This window comes from Osmia bicornis, chromosome 13 (genome assembly GCF_907164935.1).
Source record: "Osmia bicornis bicornis chromosome 13, iOsmBic2.1, whole genome shotgun sequence".
Lineage (NCBI taxonomy): Eukaryota > Metazoa > Arthropoda > Insecta > Hymenoptera > Megachilidae > Osmia > Osmia bicornis.
This window is the reverse complement of record NC_060228.1, coordinates 7,585,599-7,605,591: the sequence shown is the minus strand read 5'-3', so window position 1 is coordinate 7,605,591 and position 19,993 is coordinate 7,585,599. Positions and strand designations below refer to the sequence as shown.

Sequence of the window (19,993 nt, the reverse complement as noted above, 5' to 3'; positions counted from 1 at the left end):
AAAAAATGTGCTAATTCTTTTTTTATCAACTGAATCAATTGCCCAAAAAAATGTCTAAAAAGTTATCCAGTATATGCATATTCCGATCAATAACACTTCAGTATTCAAAAAATAATTCACAAAAGTGGAGTTGTTTTTCGAGCATTCAGGATGCTGCAAATATTTTTATGGTTCCCTGACCATAACATGAATTTTGCAATGCAGGTGAGCAACGAGACAAACATTGATCATTCTCGCAATACATACAAATATATTTGTTGAAAACACAGGCAGCCAGTCTCGCAGACAGGCCAAATGGAAAGTGTAAGTAGACGGGGAGAGTGGGCTCTATTGTTCCACCCTCTTTTCCGGGTTTCAGAAGCGTTCGCGGCAAGTGCATTTTGTTGTGTGCTCAGAAATCTGTTATTCAATTTGAAATGGCTTTATCGCGCGTCTGAAACCAACCCCAGATCTTGCATTGATGCCAAACTACATGGACTATGAAATCTCTTCGCAACAGCCCCACACACGCGTGCTTCTGCTCGCGGCACACTAGCTTTTCTCTACATTTACTCTCAACTACAAATACCGAGTCGCGAAATCGAGTGCTACGAACTTTCTGTCGATACTTTCCACGTGTTCGTTCAAGTATGTGCAAGTGGAAACGAAAGCGATCGCAAACTGAAATGGATATACAATGACGCGGCGCGAATTGATTAAATAAGAAATTTCCTTGGTAAATGTTTACAATTAGGGTTCCAATGAGAAATCAATTGAAAAGGGGTAAATTCTATGTATTTTTGCCCCCCAAATCCAAAATTGTTGATAAAATTTGGGAGTCGTTTGTATTTCATAAGATATTGTGGTAAATATTGACATAAAATCATTATTTTCAAAAGTTAATGAATATGATAACAATAATTGGAGTCATAATGAACTTTGAAAACTAATTACTCAATTAAAAAAAAGGAGAAGGCACAGAATTAATTTTTATACCAGATATTGTCCATATTTTTTGAGCAGAAATCTTTAATCGCGAAATAGTAATAACATTTCAATTTCACTTCTGCCAAATGGTTTCTCACCGGTAGGAAATTAATAAGAAGAACAAAAGGCTATTGTTAAATATGAATCTGTCCAAAGACAGATAGTCGCGTAACAAGGTGCTGCAGACGAAGCGAGACCGTGAGGAATAATAGCAGTTTTGTCATTAAACGAACGCTTAAATTCTAGACTTTAGATCACCGTCTGCCAATTAGAGCGAGCACAAGGTCGAGGCAATGCTGTGAATTCCGCGTTTGCTGTCCGTTTGTACTACTCAAGTATGGTAATACCGCAGAGAGGGAAACGAGACTGGTTTTCTAACAGTACATCTACCTGTTCTTCAATTAAATTGAACCACCCCAGAAGGAAAGCTTTAATGTATCAGCTTTGATCTATCTACCAATATTTCCAGTAAAATAAAAATTTACAACGGTTATGTTCAGCCTCTTGTATTCAATAGGAAACGAAAATTCAAGAGGGCGGAGCAAATTCATGATGGCCGTCAAAATTCAAGAGGGCGGTGCAAATTCATGATGGCCGCCAAAATTCATGATAGCCGCCAAAATTCAAGATGGCCGTCAAAATTCATGATGGCGGTGAAAATTCAAGAGGGCGGAGCAAATTCATGATGGCCGTCAAAATTCAAGAGGGCGGTGCAAATTCATGATGGCCGCCAAAATTCATGATAGCCGCCAAAATTCAAGATGGCCGTCAAAATTCATGATGGCGGTGAAAATTCAAGAGGGCGGAGCAAATTCATGATGGCCGTCAAAATTCAAGAGGGCGGTGCAAATTCATGATGGCCGCCAAAATTCATGATGGCCGCCAAAATTCATGATAGCCGCCAAAATTCAAGATGGCCGTCAAAATTCATGATGGCGGTGAAAATTCAAGATGGCGGTGCAAATTCATGAAGGGCCGCCAAAATTCATGATGGCAGTGAAAATTCAAGATAGCGGTAAAATTTCCGAAGCCGTACGCAGTATAATATTAACGTAGGTTATGGCTCGAAAAATAACTTTCACAACAGAGTGAACGCATGTGAGAGGTTTGAAGCACATATTTTAACTGATTTACATAATTGCGATCCTCTATCGTGATCTAACCTAATCTAACCTAACTAAACGAATTACCGAAATTCGAATATCTTATCAAATCGATAAAAATGTTGTACAAACCGTAATGACTATCATTACTAGTCTTATTCAGACAGGAATTAATAAAATGTGTGATTACTATTCATAATGTATCGTGTTTCGATTTGTTCATAATGTGCGTACGACTTTGAAAGTTATGCCAAGATGGCGTATAATTGCAGTCGAGCGAAAAAGCGAAATCGTCTAGTAGAATAGAAACACAAAAGGTACTCACATGGGATCACGTAAAGGTGCACACAGTCGAGATTCAGACAGGAAGGCAGAGGTGGGTTCTCCTCACAGGTTCACAGGTACGTACACGAAGGTATACGCGCACTCGATTGGCGTCGACCGGCGTCCCGGGAGGGGCGCGACGCCAGCCAAGAACGAACGTTGATACTAAACCGCGGGCCGAGCTGCTCCGAACGACAGTTCAACGAGCGTGTGTTCCGAGGCCGGATCACGGTGGTCCATACGACCGACTCGCGCACGAATTTCACCGATCGTTCACGACCGCGTGTTGTATATTCGCAAAACTGTCACCCGGTCACGTTTATCGTCCGTTCCACGCGACGCGTCCTCCTCCGTTTACGATCTCGAACAAATAAAACATGGCGTGACCACTCGCACGCGATATTCGACCGCGTATCGACCCCGCATCGATCCTATCGAAACGTCACTGATACGTCACAACATGGTGGACAAGGACCACGCGCGTTGACAGTGAAGGTAGGCTTGATTCGGTTCAAGTGAATCTCGTTCGTATGACTATTTATCTCGTAGAATACTTTCGAAAGTGTGTTTATCCTCTTCTAAAATCAATCAGAGCTTGATGTTTAGTAGTAACTAATTCTGACAACACCGCGTTCGGATTTGTGACACGACCACAGTGCTCGCTTCGAGATACGTATCTTGTATATACGCGTGTGTAACCGTGTTGGTGTATGTGTGTTTACATGGAATCAGTGCTCGTTGGCAACATCATGATCCGTCGACGCGAGTGCGATCGAGTACTCTGGAGTGCTACCGAGGGTGTTTCTAGTGCGAGCTTGGAGGTTATCGTCTGCGTGTGGGTTTCGAGATGCGTCCTGCGGTGCATCAGCCACGAGTAACTGCAATTGGAGGCCGGTATACCCGTATATATACCGGTAACTTGGCCACGAGTGAGCGTAGTGTGCCGACTAACCGCTGGAGTAATTAATCCGACGTATGTGCGGACAGACATCCTTGTTCCTCCGGGCAGAGTCAATCACCGACGTCGATTCAGTATCTGGTGTTCGTCGTTTGATTACGGCTTCGAAAGATTAGAGTCTTGATTGGAATTCACCTGTCACTCCGTGACAACGACGGTCAATAGTTAAAGAGCCGGAAAAGCAGGCGGGGGGGAACAGGACAAAATTCCGGATCGACCAACTGGCGCGTGACAACGATCGATCATTTAAGCATAGAAAGGTGTGCCGAGTGATGTTTGCGAAGACTGATCATTTCGACTTTTTTACGCGTCACTAACTAGACTCGATCTACTGCTCGTTATCGACCGTGCAACGTCAAAATTATCTACTTACGGTAAACTCGCAGTCGACCAACAGTTTCGGCGAATAAATATTTTTTGTTAATTCAACCTGCACTTTACGGACAGCTCTTATCGATAACTGATATATCGTCTGACGTTAGCTGCTTATCGCTATCGAACCGAAGTATCGTTTGGAAACAGTACACTATTCCCCCGCGTTTTCCCGCCAAATCCGGAGGCCATTAATTGTTTCAACGAATCGATAAAAAAGAACTTTCCGTTGGCTTAATTAATCAGAGTCACTCGCGTCTGGATTTAAAAGTTATCGGACGTGTATCCTGGACGAAGGAAGTAAATGAACGAGGCCGATTACTCGAATAGATAATTAATCAGGAGCAAGCGAGGAGAGGAGACATTCGTTCTGCACGACCAATCATCCAGGCTCCGATGTCCTGATCACCTTCGAGTGTATACATCATTCGGGCCGATTCGAGTGGAAGCTCTTAATTAATAATCACGCGAACGCATTGAAATTCGTGTGTCGTTTCGCATATTAAGGAGGCCAATTAAAGGAGTAAAAGAAAGAAAAGGGGAGGAAGAAAGGAGGAGAAAACGGACCGTGGCAAGTTGAAGAGGACTCGGCCAACTTCATCGTCTACTTTTTAACTCGTTTCTTGAACACCGAAAAAAGAGTTCTCACGCCGCACGCGAGAGGGACCTTAAGCACGCACGCACGCACTCACGCACCCCTTCGAGGGAAGAACTTCAAGGAGAAGAGGAACCCCGTGCCACCAGGAATCTTGATTTCTTCTCTGCCTTTTTTCCATCCTCTTTTCCAGCCCTCGCCCACTTTCGCTTCGCGTCTCATCCAATTGCTACTACGGTGAGTCCAACTTTTAATTTTCAATTATCTCTTCAACGCTTAGCTGATAACACTTTACTGCGAATTGAACAATGCCACGCGAATCAATGTTCGCAGAAGAAAGAACAGGACCGAATAGGTTTTGTGAATTTCATATTCACGGTCTGTATTCTGAATCATAAACATTCTTTCACAGGTATTATGCTCCAGTTTCAATCATCTTTATGTTTTGCTGTTTATTTGCGAAATTACTTTGGTGAAATTTCTACAAACGTATTTTCAATTGTTATACTTAAGGAAAAGAATGTTTTTCCATTATTTTCTTTTCTCTTTTTTAATTGAAACGATGACTGCCATTTAATTGAAAGCTTATTTTATAAATATCAGCATCGCTAGAGTTTGTAAATTTAAAAATCCTTTCTGTGAAAGTAAGAACGTGAAACGTGTCTAGTTGACGGAACGTTGAAATTTTCCTGAATGTACCCTGTATAGGCGTATCGTAGTTGACGAACAGTCGCAATAGCTTTTGTACCTGTATAAGAGCACCGTCTCCGTTCGTGCAACGCTATGCCGTGAAAGACGTGTGTTCGTGTCTGTCGCCAGCAAATCCTTGAAATCGAATTTTCCGAGACGAGGGTCCTCTTGGGACTGGGGTAAGAGGGAAAAGGAGAGACAGAGTGCCGGACCAACGAGCGAGAGGAAATTCGTACGTCAGTTCGGCCAGGACGAAGAAGAAAAGTATACTTGTGCCGGGCGAACGTGCCGATTTCGTGTGTCGGCGTTTCCGTGCAATTTAGTCGCATACGATTTATGAAATAGCGGCTGAAGTAACCTCGCGCAAAGTGCTAGCAGAAATACGGGTTTATTTTGAAAATTTTTCGCTCTCTTATAAACGCGAAATGCCGTTGGTTCGACACACGAAGGTGTTCGTATAAAATAAGAAATACAAACTAGCAGAATTATTTATATAAATAAACTGCATTCGTTGAAGTATTTGATCCATTTTGGTAGTTGTCTAAAGCTCTCTATCGAATTAGGTCATCTCTCTTCTCTACCCTGTACATCTGAAGCTACATGTATATTTCATAGAAAGAAAATTCTTAGAATCCTTTGATGTTAGTAATTCGAGAAGTAGTTCATACTTCTTACCCTCCGTACTTCAGCTTTTCTGCTCTTCAAGCGATATCACAAAGACATTTTTCCTTTAACGTTACAAACTGCAAGGAGATTTCAAACAAAACCATAAGATAAATGAAAAGACAAAATGAATGCATTTTGCTGCATCGATAGAATTTGTATCTTTCGCCGCCTCTCTAATTATCAAACCCGATTGTAACGATTCAATTGTTTCCCACTTTTGAAACATCAAAAGAATCGCGTACAATAAACAGGGTAATTCCGTGCAACAAACGCGGACGTTTGCCGAGTTAAATGAAGCATTGTCTCTACCCGAAGCCGCAAAATATAATACGAAGCCGGGCGCGAGTCGACACGTCCATTAGAGGCGAGGACGTTTAACAGAAATTGTGTGACATTTCGCATTGGCATTGTGTACGTCGGACAAGCGTAGATACGCCCAAATAAATAGACCGTGTTACGTAAAGAGACCTTGTTTAAATTATATCCGCGAAGGTATTGCGTTTGTACCCCGCGTAGCGAGGGAGACAAAATTGCACCATTTTCCGGAACAAATGGTTCCTACATACGGAAGCAATACGCCCGACCATACGAAATTATAACGGATATATCACAACTTTCAGCCGAACTGGAGTGTGCACGTGTAACGCGTACGTGGTACACCTTGGTCTTTTGCCGCGAAACGAATGATTCATGTTGCCAGCTACGAGGGAAATTATCGAGCACCGCTATGTACCGTTTCCATCCAGCTCGGAAAATATCGTGAAATGTCAATTATCGACCTCCATCGGTTAACTGACCCTGTAAAAATCAATTTCACGACGTTTCAACGTAGATTGCTTTCCCTGTAGTTTCATTTTTATCGCCGTATACTTTGAACAATTGTTTCCTCTATACTTCGTATAAATCTACTCTTTGAACCTATTTCGAGGGTAATTTGATATATCTGGATATAAATGGGAAACAATACGAATTCCTTAGTCGATCCAAAGTTGTATGTGTTCCTCGATCAGTTTTGTTACGAAACAAAATTGATGGAGAGATTCATGATTCTGATCGCGATACTTTGAACGATCGTTTCGCGTGTAATTAAGTAAGCTCGATCTTTGAGGCTTTCCGGAGGGTAACTCGATTCATCTGGATACGAATGGAAAACAATAGAAATTCCTTGGTTAATTGAAACCTAATGAATACAGAGTCACTTGTATTACTTCTTTGGCTGAGCTCGCGAAGTTGATAGAAAGATTTGGTGTTTACCTTCCGCGTGAACCGTTTGCACGACTAATAGCTGGTTACCCGACTAATAACACTCGTGAAAAGAGAGTCATCAATTAAGGAACAAACGCGATACAACGATCGCTAAAAGCCGGTCGACCCAACAATGCCAACGCTATGCCTGCCGGTGTTAAACGCGGATCCAGGGCCGGCCCGGATGGCCGTACTTTTAAGATCGGTGCTCCTCTTCGAAACGTATGTTACAAACTGGTTTTAGGATTCTCCTCCCAGGTCCTCGCCTCATTCTCTTTTCTTACACTCCGGCTCCCATGGAGGAGAGTCGATCAAGCTTCTCTCGGCTCCGAAACGCAGCCGAGAGAAAGAGAGAGTCTCGTCTTATTTTCGTGCTTCTATCTCGGCGAAAAATCTATGTCAACCGACATGTTGACACGTGTTCAAACGTAGACCGCTGGCGCGGAGCACACGTGGAAGCAGGCTGGTTTTAGTCGCCTTAGTTGTCGTGGGAGGAGGCGAAGGTGAGAGGAAAGGTGTAGAGAGGCGACGAGGGAGTAAGGCGAAAGGTGGGCGCCGGGTTGGAAGTCGAGTTACTGGTATGCAGTGTCGGATTTCGCCTTGTCCGTCGGAAGAACGCGCTAGACGAAGAAGAGAAGGAAACGAAAGGTGTACCGAGAAGAGCGGAGGAACACACCTCAAGGTGTGCACGCACACACGTGTAACACGCATGCTCGGGTTACACCCTTCTCATGAATCAGAACTATTCGAGACGAAGAAAGAGATACGGAACGGCGCGCGCGAACCGGACCAAAAGGGAAACGCGAAAAGGGATAGGCAGGAAAAGAGGAAGAAAAAGGGACGGGCTTGGGGCTGAGAAAGAAAAAGAACAGGGACACGCACTCTTGCTCATAAGTCGTGGGACACTCGGTTAATTTCAACCTTAGGGTTTGCTCTCTCCATGGTCCGTCATCCGAGGGTTAAATGATTGAATTTGAATCGTCAATAATTTAAAAATAATCCAAATTTATTCTGAAATAGTAAAGTTCTCTGTGACATATGAACGCTGGTGTAGGTCGTGTCGCCTAAATATGAATCTAATTTTATTATGACGCGATTCCTTCGACACCGCTATCTTCGAATCGTTCTTCTGCTCCCTGCAGAGGCGATCGTGCGCGAAACAAACGTCATTGCATAGTTAGAATGGCCTATTTCATCGGTACCTGGTGACCTTTCGAAACGATGCAAAAAGGGAACCGAAGGAGAAGGTGTAATTGTTGAGGTAGAGGCGATCGATCGTCACTGGAAATAATATAAATAGATAATAGGTTCATGCACGAATGCAAACGTTTTGCGATTATCAACGGGGGTATAATCAGAGATAGGACGCGAGGATTATTGTTCTCCTTTGTCTCGTGGGATTATTGGATAAAATCGACGAAATGATCGTGATTGAGGATTGTGACAGATGTCTATGCATGCCAAGGTTTTCTTATAGAAATAAATGTTTCTCGGATGAAAGGACGAGTAAAAGGATGCACGATGAATTAGTAATACTCGCAAGTGGACAGCGAGTTTACAACATAGTTATTCGTATTTTTCTTGGCGCGAGCTACAAGCAATACCGCGTGAACAGCTTACGAATTCCGCGGATCGCTAGAAGATGATCATTCTCACGCGATCGTGTATCTTAATTAAATCTCGCATTACAGGCTAGACAAAAAAAGATAGATTCCATCGTTTCGCGGGCAAGATGGTTATCGACACGCTTTAACGCATTCGCGAAACAACCACCGCGTGATTGCATTTTAATGGTCACTTTCTGTGTTTCGCTATTATCGTTTATCGGCTCGGCCACGTGCTTCGCCAATAAAGCACGTTTGGTGAATTTTATTGCCTTTTGAAAACAAAGACTCATTGGGGTGGTCGGAACCCAAATGAATTTGTAAGAGTGTCAAACGAAATATATACTTTTCGTTATAAACCGATTTCAATTACAAAATTGATTAATTCATTTAACCCTTGAACAGCGGAGGCTGAGTCAATCGCGACTCAAAGTTCTTTGTATAATTTCATATATTGGAAGAATAATTTTTAAAAGTACAGTGTTAAATTTGGAAAATGAGAATAATATGAAATACGAAATTAAATTAAAATTGTGATTCTCTTCATGGTCCGCCGTTCGAGGATTAAAACAGACCTTATACTATAGAAATGTGCAAGCGTACAGACATAAATGATGCTTTCAAATCTCACACAAACAGTGTTCTTACAAAATGAAGATCCCCTCGTTGCGTTTTTGTTCATAGGAACGCGACGCGTAACTAGACACTTCAGGAATGCTCGTTACAATAATTCCCGGAGTGTAACACTCGCGCCTTGTGAAGCGATATTAAAAAAAGGCCATTGTCGTCAGTCGTATCGGTGAATCGTTTCAGCTACGTGTCCGTCGAACAATGCGATGTCGGCGTTATTAGCATTTTGCTCGATTCAAATGCAATTCAGCTGGATTTTATCGATCCGTGAAAATACTTTCCCCACGACAACGTTCGCCCCTGGCTAGACGCCGTAATACCAGTGTAATTAATTCTTTCTCAGGAATTTCATTTGACTTTACCCACGACGTTAAGAACTGCCGGCGGATTTTATCTGCCTGTTTACCACCCACTATTTTTTCCTCGTTAACCTAATGAAAATAGCGCTCTTTAACGCTCGATGCTCAATTAAACGACTCCGCGTCTAATCATCGAACAGCGCCGGCTATCTATCGTGTACATTTAAACATGAGGCAATGAAACGTTAGATCGCTGTTACGAGCAAGCGCGCATTTGAATAGCGAACGACTGTAAACCGGCAAGAAATCGTGGAATGTTTTTATAATTGTGAAAGAAAGAACAAGCAATACGGTAAAGCGTTATCGTAACGAGAAGTTGAATTAACGTTGTGCTTGCTCCGTTTCCCCCCCAAGACCCGCAAAAATAGGATATTAGACGATGATCTTTATTTTACGATTGGAAACGATCGTAAACCCGTACTTTCATGCAAAAAGTCTACTCGATAATGGCTAGGATGATTACCCTCCGTTCTATCGGTTAAAAAGCAGAAAGGGTGTTTTATGTTAACCAACGTCGCGACGTACATACGTAACGTCGCGAAAATGACCGTTCTTAAGTTTTTTATCGGCAACCCGGTACATTAAAAAGGTTAACGGGATAAAAGGCGGGAATAGGAGGATATCGTGAAACATTCCGCGCGCAGCGCAGGACAAATATTCGAAGGATGTTCGATCGTCGATGAAATTGGCCCGGGCCCGTAAAACGTGATCCAATTTCCCGAACGATTCGACGTTTCGCCGTGCAGCAGCCAGTACGCCGAGCGTAATTCGCTTCCACTTATGCCGACGGATCAAAATTAACGCGGCCCTTGATGCTACCGGAATTTCCATCCCTTTCGACGCCCATCAAAAAGCTCCGTGGTCAAGTGATATCTCTGAAAATCCATGGTGGTCGAGCCCCTTGCGCAAGGTGGAACGGCGTGGAATTTGCATTACTAATGCGCAAACTGCGTCAAACGAAACACACCAAAGTGTTTTACGATGCATGAATGAACGTGTCCGTCTGCGTGTGTGCACGTGCGTGTGTGCAGTTAGGTAATGTGAATAGGCACACGGTCGAAAGAGTAATGTTACTGTGTGTACACACGCTCGCCATACATGGGAGTGTTCGAATAGACATAGGGGCGATACGCGTGGTAGGAAAATGTGATGCGACCTGACCCGGCTACACCGGGACCAATCATTCAATTAACCCCGTCGTATACGATCCTCTTGATGCGATTTTATTTAATAAAGCTAATGTCAAACGCTCGGCCTTATAATAGCCAGCAGACGTACGCGTCTGCTTCTACTTCATTAGGAGTCGTGCAAGTGCGTACAAAAGTTACAGTTTTAGGTTCTCATAACGCTTTGTTACTTTTGTTTCAATCCATCGAATAAAAATTTTAAGTAGCATCAGCTTCGTAAAATAGAAAACAAGTAGATCCTTGTACGTGTAAATGACAGAGCGTCCGTTATAGGCGTTTTCGGAGACTATGTGTAGCGTCGGTATTAGTTCCGTTTAATTAGGTAGGAAGGGTAGGAACGGGGATTGGATCCGTGTAAAGCGTAATCCAAGAGAGATCCCGATTGACCAACTTCGTTCGAGCAGCCAGCATCGGTGGACGGTCTGACCGCGTTGCAAGTACATACTCTCTGCTAGCGATAATAGAATCTACACGTTCGATCGTGCCTCCCAAGTATCGATGACCTGGCTGCAAAGAAACGTTGGATTTGTTTCCGGTCGAACGTTCAATTGACCGGGCGAACGGCAAATTTCACGGTATCGGATAAACATCGTTGAAAAACAACGATAGAAATTTCATTCCAGCCCATTGATTCAATATTTTAGCGAACTGGGATGAAAAATATGGCTTTGCAAAATCATTAATCGTTTTTATATTCATCGGATAATGACTGAATTCAATGGAGAGACTTAATCCCTTTGTGGCTGGTGGATAAATTACGCTTCATTTAATTTTCTGTGTTCTTTTTACAGTCTGAAAAAAATGGAATTGATATAGTCACGAAAGAGTTAACGACACGTTTCCGTCTAGACTCGTTCACATTTGTCATCCTTCCCCTCGATAAACAAGCAATAATTTAAACAGAGCTGAGCACCGAAGGCTCGAGTCATCTTGTGAAAAGTAGAAATGAAGTTGAAACGCAGGAATACCATCTCCGGTGTAACAAATTTCCTAGAGTTATTTCGTCGAATGACATTCCGCTTTTAGCCCTACCTTCTCTATCGAGGCTGAAGTAACGTGGCCTCTCCAGAAGCGGTGTTTTATATCCCCTCGTGCACGCGGTTTTACCTCGTAAAATTGTTGTCCCCGCAGAAGTCGTTCCCGTTCTTCGTAATCCTCGAAGCTTCCTCGTTACGTTTCACCCTGCTGCTCGTGCCTTCTTTATTCGCTCGTTTGGACGCGAGCAAAATCCCGCGTTAGGAACGCGGTGTCCGCATATAGAATTTCCCTTATAATATCGAACCGTAGGAACTTGTTGGTCGGACTGTACAACAGAAAATTAATTTCATCGTTGGTCACGATACAACGAGCGACTCCTGATCGTAGTTTCGCAGGCTGATTCGAAGGAAGGGATCGAATTGAATTCCCGATGGAAGGTAGCCGGCACACGACAGAAGGCAGTAGCTTTCGCGTAGCCTGCCGACTTGCTGGCTCTTCTTTTTCTCCGTTCCTCTCCACGGGCTTCTTCGTTCCTTCGCGGCAGGACGCGGCTACCAGCCAGATGAATAGATAGCGGCTAATTTTCAGCGTTCATTAGAGCCGTGGTTCGTTCTCCGTCTCTCTCTGTTAGTACGCGTGTACTCTCGTTGCGCTCGCAGGGACACGTAGCAGCGGGTGTAGTACCGACTGCGAGAACCAATACACAGAGGAAAGTAGAAGAGAGCTTGTACACCGAATAAACGGGCACACGTATATAGCCGCGGAGATCGCAGCGGGGTACACAGAGAGGCACGCCAAGAGAGCAAATAAAGAGATCCGGCATCCAGGAGAAATCTAATTCCTAATTGGTGCTTCGCTCTCTGTACCCTGCTCTCGTGTCGGTTATCTACCGCTATCGAAGCGCACGACCGGACTCTGGCCACCGTCGGCTGTTGCCTCTGTGGAAAAGGTTACAACGGAACAGAGCCAGCAGCCGTAGAAGGGTGGCGCACCGGGTTTGTCGAGAGAAAGAGGGAGAATAATGGCTGCGGTTTAACTGTCAGGCACAAAAGGGGGTCGAAACTGTCGAATCCATGCGCGTACAGAGAAAGAGATCCGGGAACACCAGGAATAGGGCTCTCCCGGGTTCGATTACAAAAATTGAATGTAGCCTCACCTGTCAGACGAACAAACTGAGCGATGCCATCGCGTTAGACAGAGGATCACGAGTTTATACCAGCGTTGAGGTGGAGATTCATTTTTGATCGTTTGCATAATCGTCTTTGGGTATTTTTTCGTCGTTACCAAGTCGCGACAGGAGAACTCGTAACGCCAGCAATAGTTTAAATATGCATAAAGACGTTCGGATGGGAGGGCGAGCAGAAAGGCGACGCAAGAAACGTGTTTGCGGTGTAAAATTAATCATCCATGCTCGGTCGCGTGGTGGCAACATGCCTATTAAAACGGCTGTCGCTTAAACGGTCGTTTAATTTCGAATTACAAATCGGCGACCGGTCTAGCTGTAATTTTAATGGGATCTCCTTTGTCCGACACGCACTTTCCGCGGAATGAAGACACAAGAGTAGCCGGTTCACCAGCCAGCCGGCCACTCTGACAGCGAGACGTTATCCGCGGTTATTATTCAGCCTCTCACCTCCCACGCCTCGTGTTTATTCGAATACAAATGTGCCGTCCCGAGTGTCATAACTGCACTCGATCACGACGTAGTTCACGGGACCGGCGACGCCGTCTATTTTTCTTCTGACCGTTCCTCCGTGTTAGCATCCGGCCCGGACAATGAGCGTACAAACACAGCCCGGACCGACGAAGCGGGTACTCGGCCGTCGCGGAGAGATCCTCGCATTCTTATGCTAAAATCGTTGACGTTCGAGCTGACATGGTTTTTCGAGCCGCGATCATTCAACGCCTCGGCCGGCTCTACCTTATGTTACTGTTCGCATGCTAATCAACGAGTCGATGTTAAATTACGCGTACCGCCCTCTCTCTACACTCGTGTCCCGCTTTTCACGATACACGGTGTAAGTAAATAGCTACTTGTTCTGTCGTACAGTTCCGAGGAAAAATGTATAGCTCTCCGGCTTTTGTATCGAATTAACCGGTGGAAATATTACCCCGTACTCCGGAGGAATTTATTGGCCGGAAAAGTGGCGGCGTTGCTTCTCGAGGCAAATGGGCCGAGCGTTTTGCGGGAACGATCTTATGTTCAGACAGTTTTCCAGCTTGATTCTATGAAACGTAAAATGTGGTAGACTAGATTTGCAGATGGAATCGAGAATGTTTGAAATACTATTTCTCGTAACTTCTTTCGCTTGCGGCATCCGTAACACGAAGATGCAATTTGATCAATTGATCGATCGACTGGAAGGAACGTTCCTCGGACAGAAACGTAGCCACGTAATCGGTTATATTCAGGGTTCAATTGCCGGTCGAGGAAGGCTTTTCTCTCGCAACACGACGCGTGCGTTTATCAAACTAAGGTGCAGCAATGTCATCTGATAGGGGCATGACTCACTGGCGTACGTATGCGTGTGTTTGCGCCGATAGTGGAGTCCGCGAGCGGGAACTCGAAAAATGGTGCTTCTAGTAATTTGCATTCGAAAAGGTAAAAATAAGAGAAAAAGCAGCATCGGTGCGAGAGGTATGCAAAACACGGGGAAGTATCTTTCCAGAGGATAAACGAGGGGCTACCTGTGGTGCTCCCAGTCCTTCTGTAATTGGCCGTGCAAAGTGAAACGCATTCTTATTTTCTCGCTTGTACTCGCCCCCGTTCGTGCGGGACGCGAACTCTTAAATGCCGTGGCTTCTAAGCGCCGGATATACGATAATTGCCAGCAACAGTCGCGAGAGCAGCGTAATTCTAAAGACAGCTCTCTTTCTGCCTTCGAGTTGGAACGAAAAACTCGATTGCATAGCCTACTACCTACGATTTTCAGAATTGCTATTTACCTTTAATTGCCCTGGAAATAATCAGCTTTATATCGGTGGACCTCGCGAGGCTGCACCAATTTTCTTTGATAAAATAAACGAATTTCGGAGTATTGGGAAAAACGTAAATGGAGCAATTGCAGTTTTATGGTGGGTTAAGGAAGTTACACAAACTACGCGGATTGAGTCTTCAACGAATAGTTTTTCGCATATCCGTTGGCGGAACAGTCGCGAGCAGCCTACGGAATCGTATGCATTATGGATTCGTCGAGTGACGAGAGCGTCTCAAATAAATCGGCGTACAAAGTGTAGCGGGAGAAAAAGTTGGTCTATTCCGTAGTCGTACGTATAGAGGAGGTCGGATCGCTGGCGACGCTCGTAATGCGAGCAATTTATTCGTTACAGTCGGGCTGATTCAAGTTCGACACGACGCGACGACCCCGTCCCCACGGCCCTCTTATTCAAATCGTATCTTCCAGGAGCCATTTTCGATCACAACAACGGTATTGACAAAACCGTTCCCTCATGTAAAATGCATGAGGACAGATTTTTTTTTTCTTCCCTTCCTTTTCGCGCCGGCCATGTAAAAGTCGCTTCACGGATTTCGCGATTCCAGCGAGCAAGTGCGCCGCCTCGCCGCCTGCAAAATGCACCCTCCTTCTAGTCTTCGTCATTTTCCCTAGACTTCGTCTTACGTCAACGTCGTCGCGCAACTTCCGCTTCGTTTCTTCTCTTTCTTTATAGAACGAACAGCGATGCGTGATGACGCTTAATATAATAAAATTTCAAATTTCTTTGTCGATGGCCAGTTTTGAAAATTATGAAACGAATCCACCGATTACACGTATTAACCAAACTCGATTTCGTAAATGTCGGGAAGGTGTAATGGGAGAAGAAATGTGTTTAAAAAGCAAACGTGGAGTATTCTCGACCCTCTCCTCTGATCGTGGAAAATTACAGTATCACGGATTAAGAAGTAAAATGGCTTTTATTGGGGGGAGGGAAGGTAGCATCGCATCGCATTCCCGTGGCTCGATAGAAAAAGGTCGGCCGAGAGCGGATGGATAATAATGCTCGTAACTTTCGCAGTTCCTGCTAAATGTAGTGAGCCGGCCGCGTTCGGTTAACTACGGGTATTACGGTCTATCGAGCTTTTAATAGCCGGCTTAACGTTCCTCCCGATGTGCTTCGACCAGGATGTCTGGTGAGCGCGCGAGTAGAACGCGTGTAACGCACGCTCGAAAGCACAGGTATTACCCTGTTGCCGAGAATATCTTTTCGGCGTGAGAGAAAAACGTAGGAACAACCGGCGGACAAGTCGGCCAATGCTTGTCCTCGCTTTTACTGCACGCGTCGCGACGATTATACGATTCAACCCTTTTGCTTCGAGGAAGCAAATTCAGCGAGGTCTGTGGAATCGTTGCACCGGTTGCAAAATGAGGAGATGCAGCCTTCAAAGAGGCTTCACCGCCTTGACGCAGGGAAACCGGTGCATCGCTGCATCTCCTCGTCCATCCTCTCGTTGACTCTCTTTCACCTGGTAAAAGAGGTAGCCGATCGTTCTAACGATACACGCGTTGCCGGGACCGTGGAGTGCGTGTATTGCGCGCGATCGAGCCGCGTTCGGTTTCGTTTGTCCGACCATTTCGTTAATGGAGCCGTTTCTCGGAATAAGCAGAAGTGCGCGGACCTTAGGGTGTTTGTTCCTTTTTGTCTGACTCGTCACTCGGCCCGATCGCCGGCACCCACACGTTCTTCTCATTTTCGCTGCCGCTTCTTCTCCGGTTCTTGGTCGAACCTGAAGGGAGCTGCTTTGTTACGCGGTCATTTCGAGTTATGAACTTCCATTTTCGAAAGGAAGTTTGATCCTCCAAAACCGGCTAACACATTTGAACCGTGCAATTGCAAATGAAATCGATATCAAACGATTGGTAAACGAGACACTCGAGGCACCTTAAAGTAAAGTTGCATGAAGGATCAAGTCTTTATCTTGGCGGAGTTCTTTGAAAGGACCGTTCTTTATGGAGTCGCGACGGCGAAGAATATCGTGGAATTAACGTTTCCAGATAGAACAATTTCCTGCGTGTATAAAATTCGTTTTCCAATTCCGGTTGGTGGTGCGGTTATTTTATCGTTAACCGAGGCACATGTGCGCATACACGATTTCGCCGGATCTTCGTCGAGTATCCAGATTCGCTTCTTATCTGTCCGCGGTATAAATTCCGTTGCATGCGAGTCTGCATTCACGAGCGCTTTTACATAGCCCGTAACATTCGAGTTATCTACTCGTGCTGAATCGTCCAAGACGACGTAGACGCTCGTTTTCGAGGGTCCACTCGTTTCGACGTAAGTGGCTCGCAAGCAGAAGGGAGGAAACTCGATTTCTCCTTATCTCGATACGAGGAAAGCGTTTGTAAAGAGGTTCGCGAACGCGACCGCGCCGGGTCCTCTGCGTATTGACCCTTGTTGGCCCTTCTTCTAATCGGATACTAATAGGTCCTCGGGGATACTACGCCCTGCCACGCAAACCTCGTTCGCGTCCAATTACAGCCTACAAATGTGTACGTACGAGCTTGCAATCTCGTCGACTCAGTTTTCCCTTTTACGCCGGTATTCTTGCAACGGCAGAAAAGGCCCGGTCCTTCGTTCCGCTACGTAGGCAAACTGGCCGTGCTTTTCGATCCGCACCACGTACAAGGGAAATTAGGATTTGGACGTAGATTTTGTCATAAAGAAGAGCCACAGTCCCATGGCGAATGTTTGCATTAACCGGGGTGTAATGAAGCTGTCGCGTGTGGAAGGGAATTCTGTTTGGCCTTTCGCGATACAATCGGAAAATGGCCCGTTTCGGGGACTGGACGAAAAGGGTATGCGTAATCTGTTTCACTGTGTACCGGTAGTTAATTTGGCAAACGGAGGCATTAAAAGTAGAACGTGGAACGGTCTCGTCCGTGACGCGACTTCGTGCTACTGTAAGGGGAATTAGTCGAGTGATCAGACGTCTCGCAGTAGATAGTGCCCGGAGCAGCCACAGTGACAAATCTCCTATCTATTAAGCCGGTCATTAAATTCGGAATTATTTATATTTTTTTCAATTCATTTGCATTCTTGAAGTAAAATTCGAGGAGGTTTATAAATGTAGCTGCCAACCTAAAGTATGATATATTTTAATAAGAATCATTAAGAAGCGGACGGATAAGGAATTAATTAGAAGGATAAGGCTTAAGGATTAAGGATAAGGAAAGAATTATATGCCAGGAGGAAGATTAAGGATAAGGAATCTTTTAGAATATTTAATAAGAATAATTTAACTTAATTTGTTATTCACAATTTTTTAAATCCATCTTTTTCTCCTTACTGTGTACTTGATTAATCACCAGTAATTACCGAAGAAGTTAACACGTTAATCTCGGCGCATTCAGAGATCTTGGATCGTATCGAGATTGCATCGCTTAATGCACGCTTTTCTGAATCCGTTCGATGTAAAGGTGAACGCGCAGGGAAGAAACAGAGGAGTCGCGAGAATAAAAAACGGGAAGAAAAAGAAAGAATGAAGGTGTACGTGAATGGGAGATGAAGAGAACAGGTAGAACAGTGTAGAGGGATGGAAGGGAGAAAGGAGCTCGCCACGGACAGAATCGATTGGAAATAAGCCGATTGCTACCTGCACGGAGGTCCGCGTGCAAATCCTGCTTGTTCCTTCTGATACTTGAGTGCCGTAAAGAAAGCGAGAAACAAGAAAAACCACCACTTTCTTTCGCTGCTCGAAACATTGCCGTCGTCTTCGGTAAAACGTGGCCAGACACCACGCTACCATTATCCTTTGCTGAATCGACTTCAAGGAAATATTATCTCGCTGGAAAAAGGTTCAAAGATATCTACGTTCTCTGGAGAAACTCTTTGCCCTGTCAAATGTATGCTTTTGCATATTGCACCGTTAGAATAATAGATTAAATCGACTAGATACATAACTAGTTAGTTTCCCATCTAATATATTAGACAGACAATTAAGAAGGAAATATCCTCGCTATTGTCCGAACGAATACGGTCATTTAAAGGCGTTTCACTGACCACGATCAGCGGGCTCGTTATGTCGGTCAGCTTATATTTACAAGCGGTAAGTCCCGCGAGGAACCTGTACTACCTGTAATCGTGAAATTCACGGTCGCGGCCTCGACGGGCGGAAAGGAAAAAAGGAAAGTAACGAGAGCAGCGTAACGAGATGGAACCTCGGACGTATCCATTTAATACTAAATTTGTATCGCCGTCGAGGGAGCCGGCATTATACACCTCCTCCGTTCGGCTTGTTTCACCTACCCGAGTCGAAGCGGAGCCGGCACGAAACGAACGCGTCGAAAGTGGCCGCTTGTGTTTCCATTATCCGCGAGCTGCTCACTGGCTACGGAAAGTTCGCCGGACGACAGCCGGACGTATATACCTGCGTAGCTACGTGACAGAAAAAAGGAAGGCGCAGGGAGAGACACCGTTCCCTGAATTACAACGCCAACGAGAATTGACGTTAACGAGGATTTCCGTGCGGCAAGTACGCACTTATTTCAATGCGACCGTAAAACCGATGCTAAGGGACGTTTTCGGTATCCGAGAAGACTTTATAAGAGCTCGTGTTCCCTCGGTTCCATTATCCGCTCGTAATATTCGCCAAGCGTTAACGAGTTTGCAACGTTAATCTGATTCGTAAATAGAGGTATCTCTATTTTTCCTATCCGAATCGACCTTACGATCGCGTTATCCGGAGAGATAGAGATTTTATTTTTCTAGAAAATTTGCAACAGCTGGATTCGTAGAAGCTGTCGTAAAGCCAACTTAACCGAGAGCTAGTCGCTCCTCTGTTTGCGTCGAAGATAAAACCGATTAACGAGCGAACAATGTTAGCTAGTGGTGCGCTCTCCGAGTCGACTAATGCGATAACTGGAAAATGCAGCTGGCGTAAAAAGGGTATGCAAATGGTGTGGAATGTTTTATCCGTTGGTCGGACGCGGTTTCGTTATCCGTGCTTGGTCGAGTAGCGCGCGAACGCCACGCAAAACTATAGGGGCAGAGAATGCGTACGCGAACAGGGACGCGGAGATAGAGGTAAAAGAAGAAGAAGAAGAAGAAGAAGAAGAAGAAGAAGAAGAAGAAGAAGAAGAAGAAGAGGGTAGAGTGCAGTTTGAATTACGACAGCGACGAGAAGTGACGTTAACGAGTATTTCCGTGCGCTTACGCGGCTTACGTTCGACCGATGCTTACGATACATACGTAAGAGGCTCGCGAGCGTTCGCCAGCCTCGGAATAAAAGTAATGCTGCCTCGTCGAAAGGGCTCTCGTTACGTTTCGTGTCGGGCCTTGTTGCACCTGCGGAAATGCACCAATCAGACCGACCGCACTGGA

The 19,993-nt window shown here is 44.9% G+C and overlaps 2 protein-coding genes across 2 annotated transcripts in view; one reads left to right on the top strand and one right to left on the bottom strand.

The window, feature by feature from the left end:
- LOC114874872 overlaps window positions 1–2,469 on the bottom strand; it is a 175,403-nt gene extending 172,934 nt beyond the window's left edge. The window contains exon 1 of the mRNA XM_029184573.2: window positions 2,395–2,469. The gene's annotated coding sequence lies outside the window, so the exon portion shown is untranslated. The remainder of the gene's footprint in view (window positions 1–2,394) is intronic.
- A 124-nt stretch (window positions 2,470–2,593) lies between these two features.
- LOC114874868 (latrophilin Cirl-like) overlaps window positions 2,594–19,993 on the top strand; it is a 308,074-nt gene continuing 290,674 nt past the window's right edge. The window contains exon 1 of the mRNA XM_029184560.2: window positions 2,594–4,555. The gene's annotated coding sequence lies outside the window, so the exon portion shown is untranslated. The remainder of the gene's footprint in view (window positions 4,556–19,993) is intronic.